The following is a 12,720-nucleotide window of genomic DNA, read 5'->3' on the forward strand; positions in this document are numbered from 1 at the left end:
CTTCACCATTTCTTCGGATGTCCTACTCTGTGTGTTCTTCCTGAAAGTTACAAGCGGAGAGCAGAATAGGATAAAAATGATAGTGAATGCAGAAATAAATCAATAAAAGGACAAAATAAAGGTGATGGAGGGTCTTAATTCTAAATCACGTTAGAAGATATCAACTTGCGTCAAATGGACTTTCACACCTAATCGTAATCATTCTTTTAATAAATGTTCACTAATGAACCGTAATCCTTAACTTAATGTCCATCACTTCACATCGAAAGTCGGGAAGCACTCTCCTAGAACCATGAGCCCTTTGAGTTGCGATAGAAGCGATTTTGCAATTTGCTACGCAATATCGCAGATTGCTATATCGCAAAACTCGTTTACATTAAGACATACTGCCATGTGAGTTGATGTGATATTCGATATGTGAGATGCTATTGCATTTCGCAATATTTTCTTATGCTTAATTGTGTAGTGCTACATGGTTGAAAATGCGATGCGAGACGATTATAGGGGTTTTATGATTTCGCATTTCGCGAATCGCAATTTCATGGGGTAACTTTTATAAGGAAGGTTTGTCGTAATCGTTTTGCAATAGGAGAATCTATCCTTTAAAAGAGGGTCTTTTCAAGGATTATTTTAATATTTACGACTTTTCAATTATAAAGTTACTTTTAGGTTATTTTACCATGTGGCGCTTGTTTATGAAACTCATCGTTTGTGAAGTTTTATACACTAAAGTATGAAAAGGTAAAATTTCCATGATTTTGCAAGTTCCGTTTTGACATCTTATTTTATTCTAAAAATAAAAATGCATGACTAGATGCTAAGATTGATTTATTGGAAGGGTCCCCATTTATTAATGTTATTACTAATACTAGTAAATGGGGGGGTTGTTGATAAGCACAACACTTGCTAATGCCAGATTTTCTTCATCATCATTCTTGGATGAAGAACCATCTCTTGTGCTCCTCCTGATCTCCTCCTGCATAAGATCCGACCACAATCATTCCCAATCCAACAGTTTCTCCTTTCCATTCACAAAGTCCTAGTAGCTAATCCAACTATTTGGAAGGCCAAGGAGAGCGAGGCTCACCATATCATCATTGGCAGTAGTTATTCCCACACTACCAAGCTCATCTCTGTAGGTGGTGAGCTTGTTCAGATATATGGAAATAGTATCACCCTTTTCCATCTTGATTCTTCGAAGCTTATCCTTGAGCGCCAATTTCCTCTGGTCACTACTATTCTGGTAGAGGTCCTTCAATGTCTTCCACATTGAAAATGGAGTATCCTTCCCATGGAGACTCGAGACAATATGGTCTCAAACTCCCTCAAGGATGATCCGTCTCACCTTCGCCACACACTTCTTCCACTCAGCCAACTCTTGTGCATTAGTTGAAGCTGGCTTTGGGATTTCTTAATCAATGAATTCCTTCAAGCCATTGTCTTCTAATATAGCCTCCATTCTATCTTTCCATGTTATGTAATTCGAGCTACCTTCCAAGGCATACTCGAGTCTCAAGCCATATAACGCCATTGTCCAACCTTGAAGTATGATATGAATTTGATTTGCACCTGCAACCCCGAACTTCAAACTTCGAATTCTCTTCTCAGTATACTGTTCACACCTCTGATACCATGTAGAAAATTTGATGGTAGGTTAGCCCAACAATGCAATATAAATCAAAGAAAAATACTATAACCTACTTCTACTATCAATTTTCGAAAGCTTAAAGATCGAGCTGAACAATATAAGCAGAAGAAGAAGAATCAATGGCACAATACACATGAAAATACTTTGGGGAAAGCCTCAGCTAAAAACCCCACACTATTGTATTATTATACATGGTGGAAATACAGGAATTATACAAAGCCTTAGCTCTCACAGCTAGCCAGCTCTCAGTACAATCCTCACAGATGCTCACAGGGAATCTTGGCTTCTCTACAGCCTTCCTCTCTGCCCTCTAAGCTCCTATTTCCTTGCGTTGTTCCTTATGGATGATTTTCCTCTTTCCAAGTGGAAAACCAACCTTCAAAATTGCGTAATTCTTAAGGATGAATCCTTGACTGCATGCATGAGTTTTATCCATGAGAAAACACATGCAACTGATAGTACATTGTCCTTGAACATTAATCTCAATTGGGTCTTTCTCAAGATAGACATGCATGAGTTTCTGATGAGGGAATCTTCAGTTAACTAGAGTAGCACTAGTTGACTGCATTAATGCATCAACCGACTGTTAACTCACTATTAGTTCCTCAAATAGTTTGGAACTAATTTAACTGGACTTAACTCAGTAAACTGATTTAACTAATTACAACTCAAATATAACTCAATCTTATCTCCTTAATTTAAGGAATAACTCTTGCATGACTTCAGAAAGACTTCTAACTTGAATTTCTCCAACTAATTAATTTAAAATAAATTAATTAATTATTTCCAAGTAGTTGTTAAGACTAAATTCAATTTTAATTCATAATTTAATTCAAGGACAAATTAAATTGGAATATTCTTGTTGCCATATTTCAACAATATCTCATATGAGGACATAATATGTTGATTTCATCTAGACAATGTGTGATTCATGCCTTCTTGCATCCTTTCAGAGGAGATCCCATTCTTTTGATCATGCTCTCGAGATAGAGCATTTATCCATGTTACCTACAACCATATGACATGACTCTACAATATTGAATACAAGCATACATACCTCATTTTCCTTTAGATCATCTTAGAATTCCTTTCAACAATTTCCTTGATTGAAATAACTTCAATCCCTTGATCTACTTCACCTCTTTTGTCATCATACCATCATCCCATGAATCCCCACAAAATGGAATTCTTGATGAATTCCTTGCTTCCTTTTGATTATTGAACCTTCCGATGAAGATTCCAATAGAGGATCTTTAGCATTCTCATTCAACAAATCTTCCCCTTTGACTAATGTATGATGAGCCTTGTGCTAGATGACCTTTTATTATTTCTCCCATAAGTGCCACTTATGCTTCTAATGAGGTTACCAAGAGCTATATACTTCCATTGTTGACTACCATAGACTTCTAATTCAGCGATTTTTTTCTATGATCACGAGCTCTTATTTTTAATGCTTCTATGATGCCATGATGCATCCTATCATTATCCTTAGTGATTCATGATAGCCATATCTTACAATAGAGAAGTTGAAAATGGGAAATTGAAAAGAACTAAGTGAGGAATACTATCTCAATCATAGTAGAGATCTCTTACTTCCTCTTTCTTATACTTCTTCTTTACAGCTTCCTCCACTTTTTCGGTGATATGGGCTTCTTATCTACCTATTTTTTGATTTTCCTTCTTGATCTTAGGTCAATCTCTTTTGTAAGTCCCATATTCTTGACATCCATAGCATTGAACCTTAGCCAAATTCTTCTTCTTTTTCTAAGGACCAAAATTTCCAGAATTTCCTCTTCTCTTTGCCATAACAGCACATGCTTGATTTTGCTCACTAGATCCTACACCAGTTTTTTCCTTCAATCTCATTTATTCAATCTTTCATAGTGACCATATATCCTAGAATGGAGTATCTTCTTTCTTCCCATAAATACTTGAAGTAAAGGTACCCCACTCCTCTGGTAGTACATTTAGTACTACAATGGTCATCTCCTTGTCAGACATTATTTCTTCCAGATCTTGAAGTTGATCCATTATTTCATATATCCTCATAAAGTATGATTCCATCCCTTCTTCTTTTGATATCCTTATCTTGTAGAGTTATTTCCTTAGAGAGATAACTTCTCCTGCAGTGCTTACAGAAAACAACTCTACCAATTTTTCATATATTTCTATTGAGGTGTCAAGTTTAGATACATATGGAATGAGGCGATCATTGATGGATTCGATGAGAATCCTTTGAGCCCTCACTTCCCCTTTCATAAAATATTCAAGTGCTTGAACATATTATTTTGTTGGTTTGGTGATAGATCCTTTGACATGATCCATAACCTCATTTTCAATGAGATTCAGATTTTTCCTCTTCTTCCATGCAAGCTAGTTTGAATCCCCAACCAATTTGTTTATTTCCTTGCAAAAAGACATTTTGACAGATTCAGACATAAATATGCTTACTCGTGAGTATGATTCTTCCACTTGTTTCCTCCTTGAATTTGATGAGAATATAGATGATAGAACTTATGTTTGTTGAAGATAGATCTCTTCACGAGTGATTCTTGACCCCACAAAGAAGGAGATCACTTTAGATCCTTTGATGGTGATGTCCTTGTTGATAATGATGAATTATTGATGATGTTTTAATGCTTCTTGGATGATCTTATTAAATGGTAAGGTCCTCGCTTCAACGAGAGGAAATCTCCTTAGAACTTTTTTAAATGATGACAACGTCCTTGATCTTACTTCTCTAGGATGAATAGTCTTCAAGAAACTTGATTTATAAGTCCCTTCAACTTGAGTAGGGTCTTTGTGGTCTTTTGAGGATCCCAAGACTTCTTCCGGTGTAGACTTCTTCTTCGATCTAGGGTTTTGACACTTCTTGACTTCACTTTGATATCCTTTGAGATTTGATCCTTGATTGCTTGTGTGTCTCTTGATGAGATGCCATTTCCTTGATTTGTCACCTTAGCTCTGATACCATGTTGAGAAATCTAGGGCATCAAGATTAGAGGATTTCTCTATTAATGATAATTGCTTATGAATGATTTTTACTTATTTGTATTAGTATATTTTATTTACTTAGATTATTATAGTGTTCTTCTTCATCAAACAAATACCAAAGCATAAACAATAAAGACACAAGAGAAACAGAATGTAGGCGATCATCCAGGGCCGAAACCTCCTCAACTTGAGAGGAAAAACCCATACGAATTATTCTTCTTATAGAGACTTCAATTGATGAATACCAAGACCAAGACCCTTGACCTATTTGACCTCTACAAGACCAAGTCACCAAGCTTCCAATTTTGACCTCTTCTTCTTACTTCAGCCAACGATGGTCAATTGCCTGCTTCTTCCTTTTTCTTCGACAACCCTTCAAATCTCGACTTCCTTTTCTCAACTTCTTGAATCAGACATGCAACTAATCGACCCTATTTTAGAAGCCCTAAATTCATTCCTTGATAAACTTTTACGTTCAACCTTATTTTCTTGAGAGGGATACTAACCTTCCTCAACTCAGCTTAAGGATTTACTTCTCTTTCTCCTTGATTCGATTTCTAGGACAGCAATGATACCTTCAACCCTTTTTTTGCAGCAGATGATCCTCCTTTCCTTCACACGTGTGGAGATATTTTTCCTTAAATAGACCCAAAGATAACTCAGATTTCTTTCCTCCTTTCTTCGTTGGATGAGATGGTTCTTCTTGCGATCTACACACCCTTTTTTGCTTCAAATTGCTTGACCAAAATCTTGTCCTCAATTGGAGGTCGAGTTGCCCTATATATAGTAGTTTTCCCATCAAATAAGTTGATTTCTCGTAAATAAAAGGACAAAATTCCCCTCTAGGGATATCTTTAGGTCGACATGCCTTTCTAGAGATATCTTTAGGTCGACATGCCTTTCTAGAGATATCTTTAGGCTGACTTGAAGGAGATGCTTGAGCTTGGTCTTGGAGGGTCTCTTAATGACTTATATACATGTGTAACATGCCCAATAAGAGTCATATATACATGAAATTAACTCAATAGACTTTTATGACATGATGACTCATCCTAAAGGCTCATAATGGGAGGCTTAAATAAAAATAAAATTCCTTGCTCATGAAACCCGTGAGATAAGCATTACAAAAATAATTTTATTTTTTTCTTTACATCAAATACATAAAATCATAATTACACATGTCATTATGAAGGTCAAACTTAGTTGCAATTTTCAATATGCATGAGCGTCTAGCTTTATTTGAGTAAGTAGGTCTAGGAATATGGACCAACAAGAGAATGATGTCTCCATTTTTTCTCAATTCCCAGCATTGATTGACCATGTGGTCAGGTCTATCGCATAGGGTGCATGTGTGGGGAGGTTTTGGCAATACTTCCTGAGGTCGTTTTTCCATTCTTCTAGATACTAACCAAGGGTAGGACATAGTATGGTGATGGGTGCATGGATGAACAGTACGTGGTGCTTTTTCCTTGAACACAAAAGATGGTTTTGGATCCATCATCCACCACTGGCGTGGTGGGAAGTGATGGAGCCATGGTATTGGCTTGAGCAAGTGCACTCAATGCATCTCGATATCGAGGGATTTTGGGGCAGTGATGAGTGTAATTCTCGTACTCTACGCATATGGCGCATGCATGGTTCGTGTGAAATGCCTTATTGCATGCTGGTGTGGCAGTCTCTTGAGAAGGTGGAGGTGGGGTCACTGGAATTTTTGGAGCATGCATAAGAGATTTTAGCTCCATTAATTTAGGTAACATTTTGGTAAGGTTCCCAACTACTTCACACAAATCACGAGGTGGAGGTACCCTAGATGAGGAAGAGTTTGAAGATTCCACCTTCTTGCATTTTTTCTTATCCCTCTTGTTGGCATCAGCTGGTGTCGATGTAGGCATTACTCGTTTTGGGCTGGTTTCCTGAGGAGGGGATACAAGAATTATTCCTTTCGAGGTGATACCTTAGTTTACCGACGTGACCTAAGGGGCCAGATATCATACTAGTATCGTGAGAGCCATATTCAGCAATGTGAGTGTTCCCATGACCTAGTGTGAGACAAAACCAGGTGGAGGGTATAAGAAGGGTTTTTGGGTGATAGAATATGGTAGGAACGTAGAATTAGTAGTTGCAGCACTAATGGTGTTTGGAACTGGTTCCTGACTTTGGGGGGTGTTTAATGAACTCATCATGCACATCAAAGCTCTTATGGCTGCAAGGATGGCCTCCAGCAAAGGGGGGTCTCCAAGGTATGTACCGAGGAGCGTTGATGGTTTAAATTGTCCAGGTCTGAATTCAATGAAGGTTGTGATCAACTCAGGGGAAGATCCTACAAAAGGTAGCACACCATCAGGGGTGGTGGATATCTTCTTCTCATAGTATGTGAGTTGGTCAACTGTAACAATTTTCCCATCATGAGGGAACATCATTATCTTGAATATAGAATATGCCACTATAGTCATTGCATACATGTAACTTCGGCCAAGAAGGATATTGTAATCCAATTGTGTGTCCAAGACTTCTATGTCAATGAGCACAATTTTACCAACAAGTTGGAACGGAACGTCCTGGAATAGGCCTATGGGAGAAGAAGGGCGCTTATTGTATGCTCTGAGAGTGATGTCAGATGGTTTGAGTTCAGGAGATCCAAGTTTTTTCCAAATTGTTTTGGACATAATACATGTGGACGCTCCCTCATCAACTATGCAGCGGTGGATGTTGATGTTCCAGATTGTGACCAGAATTTGGAAGGTGACTATCGATGGAAGACGTGGGGCAGTGTTATCCAAGTCAAAATCCATTAAATGATAATTGACAGAGTTGATTGTCCCTAATGCTTCCGTTGGGTTGGGCATGTTTACAAGACTTCCAATGCTTACATAGTTTATGGAGATTCAGCTAAGTCATCAACTATGTTGTAGTTGTGAACAACATTTGATTTATGTCTCATTCACCATAAAGTCCATTTAACCATTTTTGTGATGGGTTCTATAGGATGTAGAGGGATTGTCAAAGGTGTTGTAGGTGTTGCAATGGTCGAGGTTGATGGTTGGTTTTTTATGGAGTTTCGTAATCCTAGTTCCATGTCTACAGGAGAACTTCTTCCCCTTCCATGTAAATGTTGTGACTTGAGGCATTTTGGGAACTTCTGTTAGGAAATCAAAAAGGAAAAAATATTTTCTTATACTTGATAATTACTTGTGATGTTCTTGATTTGTTATTACGATTCTTTATATCTTATTTATTTTAGTTCGTCAAGCAATTACCAAAGCAATAGCACATAAAACATTGGACACCAGATGTAGGCACTATACCAGGGGAAAACCCCCCTCGAGGGGAAAACCTAGTCAACATTCTCTTCCTTTTAGTAGTATTCTTTGAGATTCTTCACCCTAGACAAAGACCATACCTTCCCTCTACACCAAGTCAACCTCCCAGATCTTTGACCTCTCTTCCAACAACTTCGACTATGTAGTATCTTCTGGCATCAGGCAACTTCCGGCATCAGGCAACTTCTGGCATCAAGTGGCTTCCGACATCAATGAAACTTGGAAGACTTTGATCTCCCGATCTAGGACATGAAAAAGAGAGAGAGAGAGAGAGGCACCAAAAAAAAAAACTTCTTCTCCTTAGACTCCACCAAACTTGCACTCCCTTTGGCTTCCCAGCTTCGTACTTCGCACTTCCTCCAGCTTCAAGAGATATCGAACTTCTTGTGAGAGAGAGTGCTCCAAATGAATTCGACTTGTTTGTATTTATAGGCTCCATGTGAGGTCAAATTAGTGTCCTTCGGCCAACTTAATATCTTCTAGACCAACTTGATGTGGAGGATACATAAATTACATTTGACTCAATACTTAACCTTTTTAGATGATTCAAAATCCAAAAATTAGTCTCTTTAAAAGTACAATGACTCTATCGACTCAGAATAAATCCTAGAGGTCCTCAATGGGGACTTTGACCTAAAACATGGTGACCCAAGCATGAAACCCATGCTTTAATAAGTCACAATAATAATAATAATGATAATTCTTTTCTTTATTCTTTTGAAAAGTACATTACAAGTTGACTCAAATACATTTAATGAAGACTAAACCTAGTTACATTTTCCAACACTCCCTCTTAACTAGGGAGGTATTCATCATATACAAGTACAAGGAAGATCTCAACTATATGAACCATGAAGAACTTTAGGCACCGCAATGCCATGGACTAGATTGCTGACCAGGGCAATCTATCCATTGATCTATCAACAATTTAGGCATTGTAATGCCACGGACTAGATTCTTGACCAAGGAAATCTATCCATTGGTCTCTCAATAGTTTAGGTACCGCAATGCCACAGACTAGATTCCTGAACAAGGAAATATATCTGGGTGGGAATAAGATGGACTCAATATTTCATCCTCTATAGGTACCATCAGGCTTACTTACTAACCATCAACCCAGAAATCCAGGTGTGTGTCAGAGCTCAAAGACCAGTGCCACCTTTCCAACTTCAGGAGCTAAACATAAACACAAAGTTTTGGCCAAATGTCCTCCCAGGAAATGCTTCACTCACAAAGCCTCAACACTCCTAGATCCAACAGATCAAGGATAACCAATCTCTCCCAATCAAACAAATTTCCCTGTTCAAACACAACCCCAATTAATAATATACTTTGACATGTAGATAATCAAATACAAACCTCTGGGTCTTCCAGACAACTTGATGTTGCTTCTCAAGTAGGACTATCAACTGAATATTTAACAGAAGATTCCTCAATCATACACTTTCCTTCCTACTTCATATACAGCAAAATTTTCTTCAACCAAATCCTACTTTCCTTCTTTTAGCAGCACCTCAAAATGAATTCTCCAATTTCCTTCTCCTACTCATGGCCTTCACTAAAACATTCAGTTGCTAGTCCTGGTCTAGTGCATGACACATGAAGTAGAGAATCATATATGTCACTCCCTCTTAAATAGAGAGGATCTAATCATTCCTATATAAGGAATATTCTCAACCATCCTCTTAGCCTAGGGAGATTCCTTCCATTCAAGCTCCCTCTTAACCTAGGGATACTTCATCCATACTCCCTCTTAGTTTAGGGAGTTCTACTTCTTCTTTACGACATCAGAGAATATTTCATGGCTTCCATCCTTCTTATCAGAGTCATTCATATATCATGCTTATCACATCAATTTTACTTATGATCATCTTCACCAACTTGAAGATGATGTACCTACACAACTTAGATAGCAAGTACAACCAAAATTATAGAAGCACAAAGTGAGCCATATAAGAAACTTATAAAAATGGAAGCTTTTAGACTTTATATATATCATATACCCAAACTTAATTATAACCAAGAGACATGTACTTTTCAATATATTTCTAGGGACTTTGTCATAAACCCTAGACTACTTCATAACAACTTTCATTCCATCTAGGGTTTCAATGTTTCTTCCAAAGGTATGACATACCTTTACTCATAGAAACCCCTAGAAATATTTCAAACAAATATAGATCATCAAAGCATCTAATAACTTTTAGAATTCATATGTTAGACTCCTTACTAGGATTTCACACAAATCCTAGATTTTATACAAAAGAATCAATCAAAACCAATCACAACTTAGTCATTAACATGACCAACTTCCACTAGGGTTAGTTGCAATCCCTAGATTTTCAATCAAACATCAATCCCATCTAAAACTCAAATTTTAAAAATATTACACAAATCTCAAATTATCATTATTTCATCATTCATCAAATATTTTCACTTCTATTAAAGTTTAACTTCAAAACCCTAGAATTTCACAAATATTATCATCCTAGAAAGACAAACTTTGACTAGAGTTTAGTTCAAAACTCATAGTTCAACTCCTACATCTAGGACTTCATCATCATGCATAGGCATTTCATACCATGTGTTAGTCAACCCAACTTCACAAAGATCAATAAGAGTTAGACATACAACAATCTTGATTACACTAGTGTTTGATCAGATAAACACACGCATACCAAGGAAATGATTTATAAGACATTATAAGGGTCTTACTTGCACATTCTACCAAACCCTAATGAGCTATGGTTTTAATGTAGAAACATAAAAAACCCAACATTACCAATATTTCAAAGGTTTGGGATTTTATACTTTATCATTCAATCCTAACAAGTTAGGTCTTCCTCATCATACCAAAATCCCAAACATGACATTATCAACAAAAACTTTAAATAGAATTTCCCAATAACCCTAAGTAGTTTAGGGTTTCAGTCATTCACATTAGCATACCCTTAGGTTAGGGTTTTCCAGAACCTATCTAGGGTTCTAGAAAATCAGTTAAGAATATGGGTGGGGTGGGTATATTTATCAAGTGATGAATCACCCAAAACAAGAATCATTATGATTCAATATAGCTAGACACAACAATGTTAGTAATAGATTGTCAAATGAATAAACAAAATAAATCAATGTTTTAAAGCATACCTTTGTTTTTTGAAAAACCTTATCTTGAGAGGTCCTCTTTCATACTCCTTGAGAATATAGCAGATGTCTTCCTAATCAAGACAATAAAGGGAGAATGGTGATTAGTATTTAATATAATCAAAACTAAATGAGTACATGAAACCAAAAACTGAAAGGAATGAGATACTTATATTTGGGATTCATTGGGGGCTCCCTCCAAAGCTTGAAGGATACCTATAAAATTAGAAAACAAAAGAAAATGTCTTTTACAAAAACATGTTAAAACCTATAAATTCTAAACATCAGAAATACAAAATAGAATATCTAAAACTAAAAGAAAAGTACTTAATAGTGTAAGTCCCTTATATCAGACTCTTCGGGTTTTTCTTTCTTTGGGTCTCCTTCTTCAACAATGTTAGCGTGATATTTATCTCTCTTCTTATTCTTTGGATTGTCGGGACAATCACTCCTGTAGTGACCCTTCTTATGACATTGATATCATTCTACCTTGGACATGTCTACTTTCTTCCTTGGTCCTTTCGATTTCTTTCCTTTGTGTTGAGCAATGTAGGAATTTGATACTCCTTCAGGATTGGAAAATGATGAGATCCTTAATTATTCTTGATTTTAGGTAGTCCATAGTTCTTCTAAAGTGGGAGCTTCCTTCCAACTATTAAGACCTGCAACAAATGCACCCCAATAGGATGGCAATCCTAATAGGCCAGTGATCATGTGAGTTCCTTTTTTGGAACAATTTCATCAATGGCCAAAAGATCATCTTTGATTCTTGTTATATTCACAACGATCGAGGCCACTATATCTTCTTTAGTCATCTTTGTGGTCCTTAGTTCATTCTTAAATCTTTCCACTCGACGAATGTTCTTAATAGTGAATAAATTTGACAAGGCTTCATACATTTCCTGAGCATGATCAATGTTAGCTATAAATGGGACAATATTGTACTTTATTCCTTCTACCATGAGAGTCATGGCTACCAATTATAATTCTCTGAATTTTACTTTGTCAGCATCACCAGAGTCATTTGTATGCTTATTTACTTTTCCTTTGACCAAGTCTAGTACCTTGTTCTTTTCAATGATGAGGTCATTCCTCTTCTTCCATGACCTGTAGTTTGAGGCTCCTTCAAGTTTTTTATCTCCCTTGATTGTGTTAGAAATATTCCTTGAATATAGTGGACTTATTCCCTGAAATAACCCTTTTGGATGGTTCCTTGATTAAGTGCTTGAGACTTCCTTTCTCTTCTTTCTTCACCAAAGCTCTGAAACCATGTTAGAAAATCAAAAAGGTAGAAATATTTTCTTATACTTGGTAATTACTTGTAATGTTCTTGATTTGTTCTTAGGGTTCTTTATATCTTCTTTCTTTTAGTTCATCAAGTAATTACCAAAGAAATAGAACATGAAATAAAGGACACCAGATGTAGGCACTATGCCAGGTAAAAAACCCCCTCGAGGGGAAAACCCAGTCAAAATTATCTTCCTTTCAATAGTATTATTTGAGAATCTTCACCCTAGACAAATACCAGACCTTCCCTCCACACCAATTCAGCCTCCTAGATCTTCGGCCTCTCTTCTAGCAACTTCGAATATGTGGCAGCTTGTGGCATCGGCCAGC

The sequence above is a fragment of the Pinus tabuliformis genome, chromosome 1_2 (genome assembly GCF_031772625.1).
Source record: "Pinus tabuliformis cultivar Carrire ecotype Pingquan chromosome 1_2, CPIR1, whole genome shotgun sequence".
NCBI lineage: Eukaryota > Viridiplantae > Streptophyta > Pinopsida > Pinales > Pinaceae > Pinus > Pinus tabuliformis.